This window comes from Coenobita brevimanus, unplaced genomic scaffold (assembly GCF_032717465.1).
Source record: "Coenobita brevimanus isolate Jiangsu-jjx unplaced genomic scaffold, ASM3271746v2 jjx.HiC_scaffold_2567, whole genome shotgun sequence".
NCBI lineage: Eukaryota > Metazoa > Arthropoda > Malacostraca > Decapoda > Coenobitidae > Coenobita > Coenobita brevimanus.
The window spans coordinates 135,560-153,718 of NW_027643508.1; the positions used below are offsets into that span (position 1 = coordinate 135,560).

General features: G+C 42.3%; 1 pseudogene; it reads left to right on the forward strand.

Annotated features, from left to right (window-relative positions):
* The window catches only part of LOC145389868 (putative neural-cadherin 2), a 45,913-nt pseudogene extending 32,914 nt beyond the window's left edge, over positions 1 to 12,999 (forward strand).
* Positions 13,000 to 18,159: the final 5,160 nt, after the last annotated feature.

An 18,159-nucleotide genomic window follows, 5' to 3' on the forward strand; every position in this document is an offset into this window, starting at 1 on the left:
TGAGTATCCATATTTTTTTAATATAATCCTATTACCCCGCTGTATCCAAAAATAACTAGCTAAGGGCTAGGGAGCTTGCTTAATTGATGAGAATACAAGCCATGTGTACAGAAGCATGGCTCACCTCAGTTTGAGGATTCCTTCAGAAAAAGGATGGCATCATCATTTTGAACTGAGTGATTAAATCCTTCAGCATCTAGCTTCATGTATTGTTTTCACTTCACTCAGCTAGATATGAACTCAGGGGACTGGTGGTCAGCATCCCCTGAAAGGAGGATGGTGATCTGCTGCTGAGCACTTAACAAAATGCTCCTGTAGACAAGAATACAGGATAATTGATCAGGTAAATGAGAGAGCCTTCGTTAGTAGTGGACAGTGGTGTTTAGCACAGGAGGCATTTTAGCACCTGAGTCCTAGTGATGTGTTTTGCTGACCTTACACAACTCTTCTATTACTGCTGTATGAATGGTGGCAGTTTGTTTGTGATCATAAACAAGGGAACATTGATACCAACCCACTTGTTGACATGTAGGGAGCATGTATGGTTTGGTTATATGGTTACCACCCAGCGTTGTAAATGGTTTCTTGGCTTACAGGAAATCATTTGGCTTGTCACTCAATGTAAAGCCACCTGTAAAGGAAAGAAAAGCAATAAGAAGTGACAGGAAAGATGGGAGAAATAGGAAGAGAGGAGGACAGGCACAGAAAAGAATGATAAAGGCTATGGAGGAAGTAGGCAGCAATACATCAAGTGAGTGGATGATAGTCGCCACCACCTACCACGATACAGAAATAAACTGGTAAGAAAGGTGGCTGGGTGCTTCCCCAGCCAGTGGGATTATGACATTCTTTTATTTAGTCACACTTGTGTAGGAGCTGACTAGCGTGGGCCAGCTGGTCTATTGTCATATAGTACTGGTATTTCTTTGATGGGTGACGGGAGGTTGGGAAACTACAAAATATAAAGGTGGAACCGGCAAAGACCTGCGGTAAGTGAATATGGAGGTAACTGGAGTGAGGTAAGTTGCCTAAAGAATTTAATAATGCTGATCCAAGAGTAGCCCCATACAGCAAGAGAATTGGGCACTACTTGACAAGTATAACTAAAGAAGGTTTAAGGTGTTGCAAACACCATAATATGGTGTTCAATTGCTCTGTTTGGGAAACTGAATTTCCTTACGTCTTTATCACCTCTCTTCTTATGCAATTTTTTGCAGTGTCCTCTTGCTAATGCTTCTCCATATGTTAAGTAATCATTTATGTCTATTTTCTCCTTTCCTGATATGCATTTATATAGCATTATCATGACACCTCTTTTCCTTCTCTCCTGTAGTGTTGGTAGATTCAGTTTATTTAGTCTTTCTTCGTAGCTTAGGTCCCTTAAGCTTGGTATCCATCTTGTAGCGGCCTTTTGAACTTTTTCAATCTTGTCTATGTGCTTTTTTAGATGAGGACTCCAGACTACTGATGCATATTCCAGGGTTGGTCTAATGAATGATGTTATTATCCTTCTCAGCATGTCTTCATTTATGTATGTGTGTGTGTGTGTGTGTGCGTGTGTGTGTGTGTGTGCGTGTGTGTGTGTGTGTGTGTGTGTGTGTGTCTGTGTGTCTGTGTGTCTGTGTGTTCTTACCTAATTGTATCTACAGGAATGAGTCGTACTGTCCCGTGTCTTAAACCATTTTTATCGTACATATCCTTAAATTTATGAATTGTTTTGGCACACACTTTCATCCGGTAGTGAATTCCACTGACCAATTGCCCTATTTGGGAAACTAAATTTCCTTACGTCTTTATTGCCTCTCTTTTTATGCAGTTTTTTGCAGTGACCTCTTGCTGATGCATCCCCATAGGTTATATACTTATTTAGGTCTATTTTCTCCTACCCTGATATGCATTTATATAGTATATATAATATACAGTATAATCATGTCTCCTCTTTTCCTTCTTTTATAATATAAGAGAAGGAAAAGAGGAGACATGATTATACTGTATATTATATACAGTATACTATATAAATGCATATCAGGGAAGGAGAAAATAGACATAAATAAGTATATAACCTATGGGGATGCATCAGCAAGAGGACACTGCAAAAAACTGCATAAAAAGAGAGGCAATAAAGACGTAAGGAAATTTAGTTTCCCAAATAGGGCAATTGGTCAGTGGAATTCACTACCGGATGAAAGTGTGTGCCAAAACAATTCATAAATTTAAGGATATGTACGATAAAAATGGTTTAAGACACGGGACAGTACGACTCATTCCTGTAGATACAATTAGGTAAGAACACACACACACACACACACACACACACGACCCGGTGAATTACACACACACACACACACACACACACACACACACACACATAAATGAAGACATGCTGAGAAGGATAATATCATTCATTAGACCAGCCCTGGAATATGCATCAGTAGTCTGGAGTCCTCATCTAAAAAAGCACTGATACACACAGGCACTGATACACACAGGCACTGATACACACAGGCACTGATACACACAGGCACTGATACACACAGGCACTGATACACACTGGCACTGATACACACAAGCACTGATACACACAGGCACTGATACACACAGGCACTGATACACACAGGCACTGATACACACAGGCACTGATTCACACAGGCACTGATACACACTGGCACTGATACACACAGGCACTGATACACACAGGCACTGATACACACAGGCACTGATACACACAGGCACTGATACACACAGGCACTGATACACACAGGCACTGATACACACAGGCACTGATGCACACAGGCACTGATACACACTGGCACTGATACACACAGGCACTGATACACACAGGCACTGATACACACAGGCACTGATACACACAGGCCCAAATACACACAGGCACTGATACACACAGGCACTGAAACACACAGGCACTGATACACACAGCCACTTATACACACTGGCACTGATACACACAGGCACTGATACACACAGGCACTGATACACACAGCCACTTATACACACTGGCACTGATACACACTGGCACTGATACATACAGGCACTGATACACACTGGCACTGATACACACAGGCACTGAAACACACAGGCACTGATACACACAGGCCCAAATACACACAGGCACTGATACACACAGGCACTGATACACACAGGCACTGATACACACAGGCACTGATACACACAGGCACTGATACACACAGCCACTTATACACACTGGCACTGATACACACTGGCACTGATACACACAGGCACTGATACACACTGGCACTGATACACACAGGCACTGAAACACACAGGCACTGATACACACAGGCCCAAATACACACAGGCACTGATACACACAGGCACTGATACACACAGGCACTGAAACACACAGGCACTGATACACACAGGCCCAAATACACACAGGCACTGATACACACAGGCCCAAATACACACAGGCACTGATACACACAACCACTTATACACACTGGCACTGATACACACTGGCACTGATACACACTGGCACTGATACACACAGGCACTGATACACACAGCCACTGATACACACAGCCACTGATTCACACAGCTACTGATACACACTGGCACTGATACACACTGGCGCTGATACACACTGGCACTGATTCACACAGCCACTGATACACACTGGCACTGATACACACAGGCACTGATACACACAGCCACTGATACACACAGCCACTGATACACACTGGCACTGATACACACTGGCACTGATACACACAGCCACTGATACACACAGACACTGATACTCACTGGCACTGATACACACTGGCACTGATACACACTGGCACTGATACACACAGGCACTGATACACACTGGCACTGATACACACTGGCACTGATTCACACAGGCATTGATACACACAGGCACTGATAAACACAGGCTCTGATACACGCAGGCACTGATACACACTGGCACTGATACACACTGGCACTGATACACACTGGCACTGGTACACACAGCCACTGATACAAGCACACACCGTAGCACACATTACTGCACTTACACACATGCATATCCACGTTAGACACACACACACACACACACACACACAAACAATACTCTCTAATGGATCTTGGTGTGGAAATGTGTTTATGTAACTGGTGGTGTGGGAGGTTGCCGTGGTAACACACAGGACATCGCACCAGTCAAGCAAAGATTTTCTTAACAATATATTTTTGCATAAGGCTGGTTAATATCCTTTTGTTCACACACACACACACACACACACACACACACTCATTTACTAACATCCATACCCAAACCTCCATTCACACAGGCTTTGTGATCTTGTCCATCCCTCCACACCCTGTATCCCTCCCCGACACAAACACAGGCTCACCTACGTACACACAGACAACTCAACACACACACACACACACACAGGTATACGAGTACACTGAACAGGCGAAACTTGGAATTTGACATCCGTAGACTTTTTTTCAGGCAGCAAAATTTATTAGCGAATATATAGCCGATCGAAAGTTAGGTTAGGTCACTTTGGGCAGGGTTTGGTCTGATTAGGTAATTTTTGGTTGGGTTGGCTTCAGTTCGACTAGATATAGACGGATTAGGTTAGATTGCTTTAGAATACGTCGGTTTTGATAGGTTTTGGGATGGGTTTTATTTAGTTGGGTTAAGCTGGGTTAGGTTCGGTTGGATTAGGTCATTTTAGGCTTGACTGGGTTGGGTTAGGTCGGGTATGGTATGGTTAAGTGAGACTGGGTAGGATTAGGTAGGGTTAGATTCAGTTAGGCTGCTTCAAAATAGGTTATGTTAAGTATGGGGAGGTTACGTGAGATTGTGAGGTTAAATACAATTAGACTGGGTTAGGTGAGGTTAAGCTAGATTAGGTTGGGTTGATTTAACTAGGATGTGAGGCCTGGGGGGCTGGTTAATGACTGAAGAGTTGAGAGAAAGGCTGGGACTGAGGTGTATTGGTGTTGTGGTGATGAGGGGTAGATTGAGATGGTTTGGGCATGTGGAGAGGGTGGAGGATGATAGTTGGGTGTGGAAAGTGAGAAGTGTGAACGTCGGGGGTAGGATTGTGAGAGGCAGACTGTCACATTTATAATAGCACGTAAGTTAAATGAGGAGGGAAATACCACTCCTGAATGTGTGCTGCTTTTTTTTTTTAAACCTGAAGTACCTGTACTGATGCTGTATTACTTGATATATTGTATGTCAGCATCTGTTGTGCACTAGTTTAAACCTGAGTATAATCATGTAGTGTTTGCCTAAATATAACTTTTAGATGGATCAGTTACAGAGAAAGAGTTTATTTCTAGTTAGTTTTCATGAGCCTGTGACTGCTAGTAACTGTCATAGTTTTATAAAATACTTTGGTGTTAGCTTGAATAAAAACTGTGTGCATCAGGTCCAGTCAAAGGGTTAAATGGTGTAGGGAGCATAGGTGGCTTGATAGCAGCCCTTCCTTAACAACCTATCTGTCCATCTGTCTATCTGTTGCCAGATGCCTTAATCCCGTAAGGGGTTGCCACAAACAAATCGCCTCCATGTCGCCCTGTCCCCCATCATTTCACTATTGTGTTCTCAGTTCACATGCCCCTCTCTTGTATACAACCCTTTCTCATAACAACCCTTTTTGTATATTACACCTCAGCATTATGCACTGTTATTTATGGTGCTTGTACAGTGACAGTGTTGGCATCAGTAATATACAAAACCACACTGAGATGAAATGTGCACAGTGAATGGCTCAGAAAAGAGGTGCTGAGATATATCCAAATCCACCAAGAATACAACTGTAAATGGCAATGTTGTACTGATTATGATAATTGATTTTGCAGGATGAAGGAAGCAGAAGGGAAAAAGATGACCAAAGAGAAGAAAGATGTGGCTAAGGTGATGAAAGAAGCTGGTGGTCTGAGGAGTAAATTGAAGAACAAGTTGAAGCTGGTGCAGAGAGGGAGCCAGGATACAAAAAGCCATCGTTACAAGTAAGGCACATTACTGTATTTGGAATGATCAGTCAAAGGTCACAGTCACAGGGCAAGGGCTTGGTGATTGAAGGGTTTAGGTGTTGTGTTCTCCAAGTACTCCATGTCTTGGTGGTTTCATTGTTAAATTGATGGTGACTTAACTGTTTACTTAAAAGATACTCATGGTTCATTATAAAGCTGCATTGAATTTTTAAAATATAGGAAGGTTGGATAAAATGATTATGTCCATCACTATCTTGTTACTTCCTCTTCCTTGCCTTCTGGACCCCACCTAACCCCACTTGCAGGTGGGGAAAAAAGACACGATGATGATGATAATCCTGGTGGTGGTGGTGATGGATAACATTTTGCAGATACCAGTCTTTAATCTGCTGCCATTCCCAACAGAACCTGAGCATAATAGATGAGAAATTAAACCCATGTTGATACAGCGATTCTTAACTCAAAATTGTCCCAAGAACAACTTGCTGAAGTTTGTCAAACATTTCATGCAACACCCTGTATGGGAAATTTGGATAAAATGTTGGTGATATTATTCCCTAACTATGTGCCATTCCCAACAGAACCTGAGCGGTCTAATGAGTCCACGCCAGATGTTCTCCTCACCAGGCACTCCCGGCAGTTCCTCCTGCAGTCACAGCCACAAGTGTTTGAGGGAGACAGTGTAACACCTGACGCAGGACTTGCCATCCACCCTGCCCACTGCACCACCAGCAAGGTATGGTAGGTAATGTTAGACATATGTTAGGCTACTCCATCATGTACTAAAGTAGGCACTGTAATGTTAGACTACTACTACTACATACTGTAATCTACAGTACTCTGGCTTATATTAAACCGCACATGTATATATTAAGTAGGTAAAATTAGACTACTGCTACATCTACAGTATTCTGGCAAATGTTAGACTGTTACATATTCTACAATAGGTAAAGTCATACAGCAACAATATACTAAATGCATCACAGAAGTGGAGGGGTTATATATTCTCGTATAAAAACAAGTGCTTTGATGTGTATTCAGTACTATATGGTGCTGTTCAAAGAGTAATAGCAATGTTAATGGGCCAGTTCCATCAGGTGAAGGACAGACTACAGTATAGCTAAGTGGCAAGATTATTTTTTCCTTGGTTAAGAAATCTAAGTGAGATGGAAGCACTGATTTTAGCCCATAAATTGGTATAGCTTTTTGTCCTTTTGTGGAGGGATACAGCTTAATGCCAGATTGACATTACCTTGCCTGTACACCTTTCCCATAGCCCAGAGGTCAGCAACCCTTAAAGCTACAAGAGCCATTTAAATAAATAAATCTTGCTGTGGTGCTGCTTTTGTTAATTGCCAGTTGGTTGCAGAACTGGCCTCAGTAGGTGTTAGTCAAAATGCACTGCAACTTGTGCTTAAATAGCTGAGGAAGCTAAAGTTGCAAGAATCATGCAGAACATTAAAAACTCAATTTTGCTAAGTGGAATTATTTGCAGTAAGTGTGCTGCAGTTAAATTGGCAGTGCTAACAACCATATCCCAGGAAATGATCACTGCCACCCCTTGTGCCTTAGGTTTCATTCTTAAATTTTCCATATAGTTTTAAGTCTTTGGAGACTTGCAACAGAAGACAGATAGCCATTGTTACCCCATCAGTAAATAAAATATCCCCAGAGCTGGATAAAACCATTGGCTGTGGCAGGAGTGAATTAACACACAACAGGAAGCTCCCTGACATCTCTTCTGTAATGATTTATTTTAGGGGTTAAACTTAAGTCAGTTGGAGACCCCTGCATTCAAAAGGAAGCTCCCAAACACCTCTTCCTTAGCTATTTATCTAGGGAAATCAGTGGTGTGATAGTAAAACCTTGTCTTATATGCAGATTTGTAAGTTCCATTGGTACTTGTTCTTCTCTCAAATGCCTTGATTTTATTTTTAATGGAGAGTAACAGTTGGGTGCGGAAGGTGATAAGTGGCAAGGTTGAGGGTAGGGGTGAGAGGCAGACTGAAAAAGACCTGGGAAGAGGCCATAGGGTGTGACCTCAGGGCTAGGACTGAATAGGGAGGCTGCCAGAGATATTTGACCATAATTGTGGCTTCAAACAGGTGTCCTGGCTTTACCAATTAGTGCAGTGCTGGGAACAAAATTGATGCAGTATAAGAATGCAGCCACAAGTACTTAGTGTGTGTGTTGTGAAATGATTGGTGATGGAAACTACCATGTATGACAAATTTGACAGTTCTCAGTGCTGTACCAACTGAAACTAGAGTAAATAACTCATTGCAGGTGTTGTCAAAGATAGCGGTGGTGTTAAACCTGACAGTGTATGACATTACAAAGCAGTGTGATAAGGTTTTTAAGTTTTGGAGTGGAATTATGGTAAATATTCCTTTATCACACAACACCATGCAACACCACTTGTCAGACATCAACTGATTTTATTCACTTTTGACTGAAGCATGATTGTTGGTAGGCAGCAGTCTTAGTGTAATTCTAATAGATCATTTGCATCAGTGTTAAACCACTGTGCAATCTATTTTTGAGCAGATATAAACCACCACCGTCATCGTCCATTTTTTTTCACACACACACATGTACTTAAGTATTTCATCACTGAGATTGCAATATTTCTGCAAGATTATAGTAATGCAGACTGGCAGTAATTGTACGTATCATAAAATGTCATAAAATAAACTGTGTAATCAGTGCACAATATGTGAAGTGTAGCATCACGTATGTGTTGGTTATATGGTTACCACCCAGCATTGTAAATGGTGTTCTGGCTTACAGGAAACCATTAGGCATGTTACTCAATGTAAAGCCACCTGAAAAGGAAGGAGTAATAAAGATTGACAGGAAAGATGTGAGAAATAGGGAGAGGAGGACAGAAACAAAAATAATGATGGAGATAGCGGGCAGTGCTACATCAAGGAGTGGATGGTGGTTGCTGAAAGATGTAAATATTCATGTTCAGTACTGTAGTTTTTATGTAAATAAATGAATGCATAATTACTGTCCCTTGCAACTTACTGATTGATGTTAAATATGAATAGAACTGCAAAGTGTTTTAGAACAAGGGGACATACACAAGATGAGGAAAGGAAATGTGAAAAACACTTCATGGTTTGTAGCGATTATTGTACTGATCCTTGAGTTAAGAGATGAGATAAATGGTAGTGTTAACAATGGAAAATAGGATGCCTGAAGCCAGCTAGTTAGCCCAGACAACAAAGCTTGTGTCAAAAGCATGTCTAAACCATGAGAATTAAGACAGCCACAGAAATGCTTTATTAAAAGTTCAAATTTTTCAAAAGTATCAAAAGGACACAAGAACTTCGAATTTAAGAGGTTGCACTGTATATCAAGTGAGTGGATGATCACAGTCACCTACCACCTGCAGGACTATTAACCTAGGAGACACATGAAAGCAAGCCTCCTGTACCTGTAAAGTGTATTGCTATAGCACATTGATATGACTAGTAGCCATAACCAAGGAGACTGCCACCTCATGAAGGCAACTTTCTCCATTGTCTGTTAAATTTGTTATAGCATGTTATCAAACCTGACAGATCCCTGTTCCCTGTCTCAGTTGATGGCAGTGTGTAGTGTGATTGGAGGGTTGATACAACTAGTAACCAAGGGTGATGGTATCTAGGGCTGGTGGTGGTACTGTCAAAGCTGAGGGAGTGTGGCCATGTGTGGATTACCACTAGGGTGTGGGAAGGAATTACAACTTGTTCAGTGTTGGTGAGAGGCTGTGTATGTGGTGTTAGACTGTGAAAAATGCTGACATGGTGTGTGCAGTGTGTGGGGGGGAGCATATGGAGATTTCAGGCATGAAAGGATTAGTCTTGCTGTTGAGTGTGTAGAGGATTTTTTTTTTTTTTTTGAGGACATGCTATGTACTGGAGGTGGAGCTGGTATTAGCTGTGTGGCTAGGATAAGGAGTGGCTGGAGGAAGTTCAGGGAGCTGTTGCCTCGTGACATTGAGAGGGCTCTCCCTCAGTGGTAAGGGATCTTTGTATGTGGCACGTTAGACCTGGGCAGTGAAGGATGAGGATGTTCATAGGCTTAAACATACAGTAATGACAATGATTAGATTTGTTTGTAGTGCATCCTTGAATGACAGGCCTTGGGAAGGGTGTTAGGACTGCAGTTGAAGAGTTGAGAAGAAGAATGGGACTTGTATGTATTGATGTAGTGATGAGGAGGGGTAGGTTGAGATGGTATGGACATGTGGAGAGGATGGAGGGTGAGAGCTGTGATTGTTTAGGGTCGAGTTGTGAGAGGCAGACTAAAAAAAAAGACCTGGGATGAAGTCAGAGTGAGACCTCAGGGATAAGGGACTGGACAGGGAGACTGCCAGAGATCAAGTAGTATGGAGAGATGCCATTAGGTGACCAAGGCTAACTTATGCAGGCATGTTGAAGCCTTTGTAAGCGATAGGAAAATAAACGAAGTAACCAAGGAGACTGTCATACCTCATAGTTAAGGACCATCAAACAATGCAACCCCTCTCCCACCCCTCTATCTATTTATTTATTTTTTCAAACAATGCAACCCCTATTCCCCCCCCCCCTTTTTTTTTTTTTTTTTTTTAGTGGTTCTGTAAAGCTTAGTTAGGGTTTTCTTCCATGGGCGTAAAGAGGGTTGAGAGAGAACTTACCAATGGTTATGAACAGGATGTTGGGAGAACCTGTGAATGGTAATGGATGGAGTGTTAAGAGATACCCTATGAATGGTAATGAATAGGATGAAGGATAAAATGCTATTTGTCACACTGTTATAATAAAATAGTGAAATATTTAAATATCTTACCCTATTTTTCCAATCCCTCTCCTATTAATTTCCATATTTTTTCTTTCACATGGTTATCGTTGTATTTTCTGTTGCCCATTTCATATAGTTCCTCGTAGCCTCTGACCAGTTCTAATAACTTCTCGTCATTCATGACTGCTTATAGTACTGTTCACGGCCAAAAGCATTGACAGGCTGAAGTTGTCCTCTGTTTTCTGTAAACACACCGTGACTGATACGTATTGATGTTCACAATGATCGGTGGAGGTACGGAGCGTTTCCATACGTATACGTTTCGTTCATTAGAGATTTCTTCCAAACGTAGGCGATCCGTACGATTGAAAGCCGCACGAAAGATGAACAATAAACGGAAAATATAGTGTGAACAGCCCCATTGATTTCGATAAAATAATTAACGTACGAAAGCCGTACGGAGACGAAGCGTGTAGTGTGAATCGGCCCTAATGTGTGAGGTGGAGGGGGGAGGAGAGGGAAACTGAGGGATTGAGTAGAGGATGTTGTAAATTGAAATGGGAAGGAGAGGGAAACTAACTAGGAGTGTATGTGAGTAAGGTGGATGTGGGGTAAGAGGGAGGGGGAGACTGAGGATGAGATGGAGGGATGAGTGGAGGTATATAGGAGAGGAGGGTGTAAGTTGGGGGTGGAATATGAGAGTGAGGTGGAGGGATGGAATAGAGGTATGAGAGGGAGGTGTAAGTGGGGGGGAATGGAGAGAGAGACTAAGTAGGGGTTTGTGTGAGTGAGGTGGAGGTGGGGAAAGTGGCAGGGGGAGACTGAGGATGAGATGGAGGGATGGAGTGGAGAGGTGCATGAGAGAGGAGGGTGTAGGAAGATTAATTCTGAGAGTGTATGTGAGTGAGGTGGAGACTGAGGATGAGATGGAGGGATGGAGTGGAGAGATATATGAGAGGGGGGTGTAAGTTGGGGGAATGGAGAGCAGGAAACTTCATCAGGAGGGTGTATGTGAGTGAGGTGGAGGGAGAGGCAGGGGGTGTAATCTGGGGGGAGGGCAGGTAGATGGCAGTGGACAGGGAGGAGATATGTACCCTCACAGGATGAAGGTGTCAGGCTATAGGTAGATATAGCATGTCCACACCTTCACATTGTTATAGTAATATGGCCATTATATTTTGTTTTATTTGCTTACTTGAGATTATACTCTGAACTTTAGCTTAGCCAAAAATTTTAAATCTTTCCAGCCTGAATTATAAGTTGTAACTTTCTTAAAACAGGATAGTAGGCACAGTGTGGAAAGGATTATGAGTAATAGCATTGCCTTTCTGTGCCTCGAGTTACTCTTATGTGACACAGCTGGAAAAGACTGAAAAATTGGGCCAAGTTAGTGAAGAGTAAATATTGTTCAGTGGAATGTGATTTTGTTGATATTTAACCTGCATCACAACCAGTCCATGTTGGTATTTTTGAACCTCTTCAGTACTGTTACATCTTTTCTCAGTGTATTGTTGCTGTGTCCCAGATGATTTTATTCTTGCTGCTGCCAGACGATTTTACTCAGCTTAGGAAGGGGGTCTCTGTGATGGGAAGCTTGGTTGGAAGTGATGATGATAGGGTGAGGGGTGTTTAAGTCATCCTATGACTTTCTAGGATAGATGTGTTTGTCTCATTTATTCTTGCCATTAAAATTCTGTATCACATAATCGTGCTAAGGTTTTTTGCTTGCTGAAATCAGCAAAATTAAAACTGTGTGTAATTTGATAACATTTTCTTAGTGCATACAGGTGTTTGTGTACAGTGTCTTGCTTTCATTGTGATCATTGGGGGTTGTCTTGCAAAGGCTGATGTTTTCTTTTATCTGTATTGTTTTCTTGTTAGGTCCAAGGTTATACTGTATCTTGCTTGTCACCTTTAGTTATATTTTATTGCAACAGTTATACAATTGCTTACCTTGTATCAGAGTATTGACTTTTTATTTTTTTATAGTTAAGTGTGACAGGGTTTAACAATGAATGCCCTCAACTTTTCTTTCATTGATAAAGACAAAATCTGCTTAGGTATATTTTCATTTTAACCAATGGTACTAAGTGAAATAATGTTAATATGTTTCGCTGTTGGGTATGTTAAAAATATTAGAGAATAGATTTAAAGAACCATCTGTAACCATTTCTTTATTTCAATCCTCAGATGCAGGACAAGGTGTGGCCACCAGTGCCTGCTTATGGTGGCTGTGGCAGCAAGAGGTCTTGACACTGTTCATTTAGACAAGAAGGACCCATTTACCAGAATTGCATCTCTGTTGTTCCATCATACGGTAAGCAGTAATCTGTACAGCATGTAATAACTACACTTTTGTAAAACCTGTTGGCCACCACTTGATGACATTACCAGTGCAGTAAGCATACACCGCAGTAAACCTTCTGTATTGACTTCCATACTCACCTCCCTATTTCTCATCACTGCTTTCAACAGCAGCAGCAGCAGCCTGGCAAAACATTAATTTTCCAAGTCAGGATGGCTGGTGTAGTTGTACAAGGCCACTGTCACTCAGTATTACTGTCAAATTTGGTGATCCTGATGGTGTTGTGTGTCATTTGTTCACTTGTGGCAGATGTTGACATTCTTTTCTATTACCTCTTCAGAACTCCAAGTTTATTAATAATCTCACACCAGTTTGCAAACGAAATGCCATTGTATTGTTCATTATATCATTTATAAAGGCTTAAACATGCTTACATGTGTTGGCTTTGGTCACCTAATGATGGCTATCCATGCTGCTTGATCTCTGCACCTGATGGTGGCTCTCCACGCTGCTCAGTCTCTGGCAGCCTCCCTGTTCAGTCTCTTATCCCTGAGGTTACACTCTATGATCTCATCCCAGGTCTTTTTCAGTCTGCCTCTCGCCAACCCCTGACATTCACACTTCTCACCCTCCACACCCTGTTGTCATCCTCCATCCTCTCACATACAAGAAAAGTCTTGTTGATGATTGCTGCTGACAGGAGCAAAACAATTATCAATATCTTGTGAGAGTGGCTTTGTACACTAAACCCAGATGGGTTGGGTTGGGTTTGCTGGAATATTATTTTAGGTTGGGTTAGGTTCTGTACTGCATCTTTTCTGGGTAATAGTGGATAATAATTAACTATCCTCCACTCTCTTTAATCTGTCTATCTATCTATCTATAGCTGGATGCCTTAATCCTGTAAGGGGTGGCCACAAACAAATTGCCTCCATGTCACCCTGTCCCCTGCCATTTCACTCCCTTCCCCGAGCTTACACCCCCCTTACTCATATCTCTCTTTGCTCCATCCCTTCATCTCATCCTCAGTCTCCCCCTCCCTCTTCCCCTCCACCTCACTTATTTACACTCTCCTAGCTAGTCTCTCACTCTCCATCCTCTCCACATGGCTCTCCTCAACTAGGTGTAAAATTTCCATCATTCTACCTTGCATATTTAGCAGTAACATGGGATTAACAGGGAATATGGTACTCTAGTTCTTTCACCTTAACTTGGCCCAGATTTTTGTTCTTTTGCAGCTTATTTCACATAGCTGACTAGCAGGACAAGATGCAACACACCATCCATTCCATAGCACTTCTTCATGACTAGCATTATAATCTAGCGTTAATCTATTATTACATCTCAGCATTCAAGGTGGAGAGATGGTAATTTTAGGCCAAGTTAGAGTAAAAATAAATTCTCTGGAAAGGATGGTAACCTCTCTCTTCCTTGCTTCTTCGCCCTCGCTTTCCTTCCATACTTCTTTTTCTCTTTCCTCCTTCCCAATTTCCTTTCTGTATTTTCCCTTCTCTCTCCTCTCTCTCTCCTTCATACATTTTCGTTTCTTCTCCCTCCCCTCTCCCTTCCTTGCGTCTTCACATTCCCTTTCCTTCCTTCCTTTTTTCTTTCCTGCTTCTCTATTTCCCTGCTGTATTTTTCCTTTCTCTCTTCTTTCTTTCTTTCATTCATTTTCATTTCTTCTCCCTCCCTTCTATCTCTTCCTTCTTCCTTCCTTCCTTCCATCTCTTCCTTCTCCCTTCCTTGCTTCTTCACATTCCCTTTCCTTCCTTCCTTTTTTCTTTCCTCCCACCCTATTTCCATGCTCTGTTTTTCCTTTCTTCTCCCTTCCTTTCTTACTTCATTCTCTGTCATTTCTTCTCCCTCCCTTCTCTTCCTTCTCCCTTCCTTGCTTCTTCACTTTCTCTTTCCTTCCATACTTCCTTTTTTCTTTCCTCTCACCCTGTTTCCTTGCTGTATTTTTCCTTTCTTCTCCCTTCCTTCCTTACATCATTCTCTTTCATTTCTTCTCACATCCTTCCTTACTTCATCCATCCATCTCTCCATCATCCAATCCTACATTGCCCCATGAGGAGCATAGGAGCCCGGGGCTAGGCAGTTGGTCCCGACATTTAAGATGAGAGTGACCAGCCTCACTCATCCCTGAGTGCCATTACATGAGCAATCAACCCCAACCATCCCTTGGATATAAACCTTCACTGGCTCAATCCAATTGGAGTGCAATATTTACCCATTAAACCACCAGGTGCCAAAATCTGGTTATATGGTTACCACCAAGCATAGTAAATGGTTTCCTGGTGTACAGGAAACCATTTGGCTTGTCACTCAGTGTAGAGTCACCCACTGGCTGAAGGAAGAGGAAAGAATGAAGGAAAGAAAGACAGAAGAGGGAGTGTAAAGTTACCCGTAGGCAGAAGGACAAGGAAAGAATGAAGGAAAGAAAGACAGAAGAGAATGGAAGGAAAGAAGGATGGAGAGGAAAGGGCAGACACCCGAGAGCAGCACTGTATCGAGTGAGTGGATGGTGAGCGCCCTTACCTACCACAACCTTACTTCATTCTCTTTCATTTCTCCCTTCCATCCTTCCTTCATTCTCTTTCATTTTTTCTCCCTTCCTTCCTTACATCTGTTTCATTTCTTCTCCCTTCCTTCCTTACATCTGTTTCATTTCTTCTCCCTTCCTTCCTTACTTCATTCTCTTTCATTTCTTCTCCCATCCTTACTTCTTCATTCTCTTTCATTTCTCCTATCATCCTTCCTTCTCTTTTCATACACAGTTATATTGCACAGTGTAAAAAATCCATTAATTTACTGTTTTTCAAGTTTTCCAGTTAAATTAGGTCTTCCCATCCACTATTTCTGTATCTGTCTATCTGTCTGTCCATCCATCCTTCTGTCTGTCTATCTATCAATGTCTATCGATCTTTCTATCTATCTATCTACCCATTGCCAGATGCTTTAATTCCTAAGGGATGATCATAAACAAATCACCTCCATGTCACCCTCTCCACTACCATCTGGTTGCCCTCTCTCTGACTCTAACTCCCTACCTTCCTATACTTCTCCACCCAACCCCTCCACCTCATCCTTGGTCTCCCTCTCCCCCTCCTCCCCTCCCACATCCTCTACATATACAGCGTTCACCTATGAGAGGGCACACAGCACCCATCTGGCAGCAAACTCTCATCCCTTTTCAGTCCAAGTCTCTAATGCAAGAATTACCTGTTACTCCCAGTCCTTCATGTATACAACAGCTCAGCTCTGCAGCTGTCTTCCTGTCTCTATCGCCTACTGCCTGTGTATTTCCTACTGCCTATGACCTCCAGTGTAGGTAGGTAGGTAGGCAGATGTGTAGGTAGGTAGGTAGGAGGTAAGTTAACCAGTACTTCCAGTCGTACATGTCTGCAGTAGGTCAGCTCGCAACTGTCTTCCTCTCTCTGTATTGCCTACTGCCTGTGACCTCCAGTGTAGGTAGGTAGGTAGGTAGGAGGTAAGTTAACCAGTGCTCCCAGTCCTTCATGTATATTTACAACAGGTCAACTCTGGAACTGTCTTCCTCTCTTTCATTCCTACTGCCTGTGACCTCCAACCTTTTAAATGCAGTGTGTCCAGGGATCTCAAGATAATGAGTCCTGAATTTGGCTTTGTTATTTTTATGTCTTTTCTTGGCAGGAACAATCTTGCAGGCATCAGGCCTTTGGTTCCTTCTTCCTTGCATCAAAAGTCAGTGTCTCGTTCTCCATCTCTTTCCACGGCCATAACATTTATAAATTCATCCATTTTCCCATCTTATCATTCATTTCATTTTGTTTTGTTTATAAAGGCTCTGACATGCTGGCATACATCAGCCTTGGTCACCTAATGGCACCTCTCCATGCTGCTTGATCTCTAGCAGCCTTTCTTCAGTCCCTAGTCCCTGAGGTCACAGTGTGTGGACCTCATCTCAAGTCTTTTGGTCTGCCACAAACAGCTCCACCCTCAACAGTCATCCTTGTCAGTCCAGTAGTACACCACCATCCTGAATATAATTGTTTGTAGCTTCAGACTGTAAATGGTAACTGCCCAATTCTGTATTCTGTTTATGTATCTACAACCTGATGCCCTAATACCGAAAAGGGTGGCCACAAACAAATCACCTCCATGTCACCCTGTCCGCTGCCATTATACCCCTCTTCCCCCAGCCTACATCCCCCTCTCTCATATACCTCACTACTCCATCCCTTCATCTCCTCAGTCTTCCCCTCCCTCTCCCCCACTCTACCTCACTCTTATACTCTCTCCTAGTTAGTCACTCACTCTCCATCCCTCCAGCTCACACACCCCTTTCTCATGTACCTCTCCATCACTCCATCTCATCTTCGGTCTCTCCCTCCCCCACCCCCCCACCACTTTTCTCTCATACAGTCTCCTAGTTAAAAAAGACAAACCAATTCCATTTTTTGCCATCACAGTGTAGGGTGTTGAGGTGAGGCTGATTAGTCCACAGTATGTAAGGCTGGCAGAGTCTGTGGTCACCCCTGGGGCTTGAACAGTCAGTGTAGTAGTAGTAGTAGTAGTGGTGGTAGTAGTAGTAGCAGTGGTAGTTGTAGTAATAATAATAGTAATAATAATAATAATAATATCAGCCATAGTAGTGGTGGTAGTAGTAGTAGTAATAGTTGTAGTAGTAATGATAATGATAATAATAATGTATATTATAATGATCTGATTTCTGTATGTTTGTTTATTACAGTAACAGCAAAAATGGCACATGTAGTGCAAAGTTGTCTTGGAGCAAGGCACTGTTAGATTGCATTAACATGAAGAATAAGACAATTTCCAGTCCAGTTGGGCCACCAGTTCCTGAGTTATGACTCATTTCAGGCCTTATGTTTGTAATTTAGTGAACCCAGTGGACTGCAGGTTGAAGTTACCCTCATCCAACAGTGCACCATCCAGGGGTAGGGAGGGAGGTGAGGGACATTTGCCTTTTCATGTATAAGATGTAACCAGATTATTAGAGTAATAGGTCTTGAAGAGTTGTAATATATATGATTGTTAGGTTACTATGTAGTGTATAGAACCTCATCAGTTTTACAAACACTGCCTAATTAGACCCAACCCTGCTG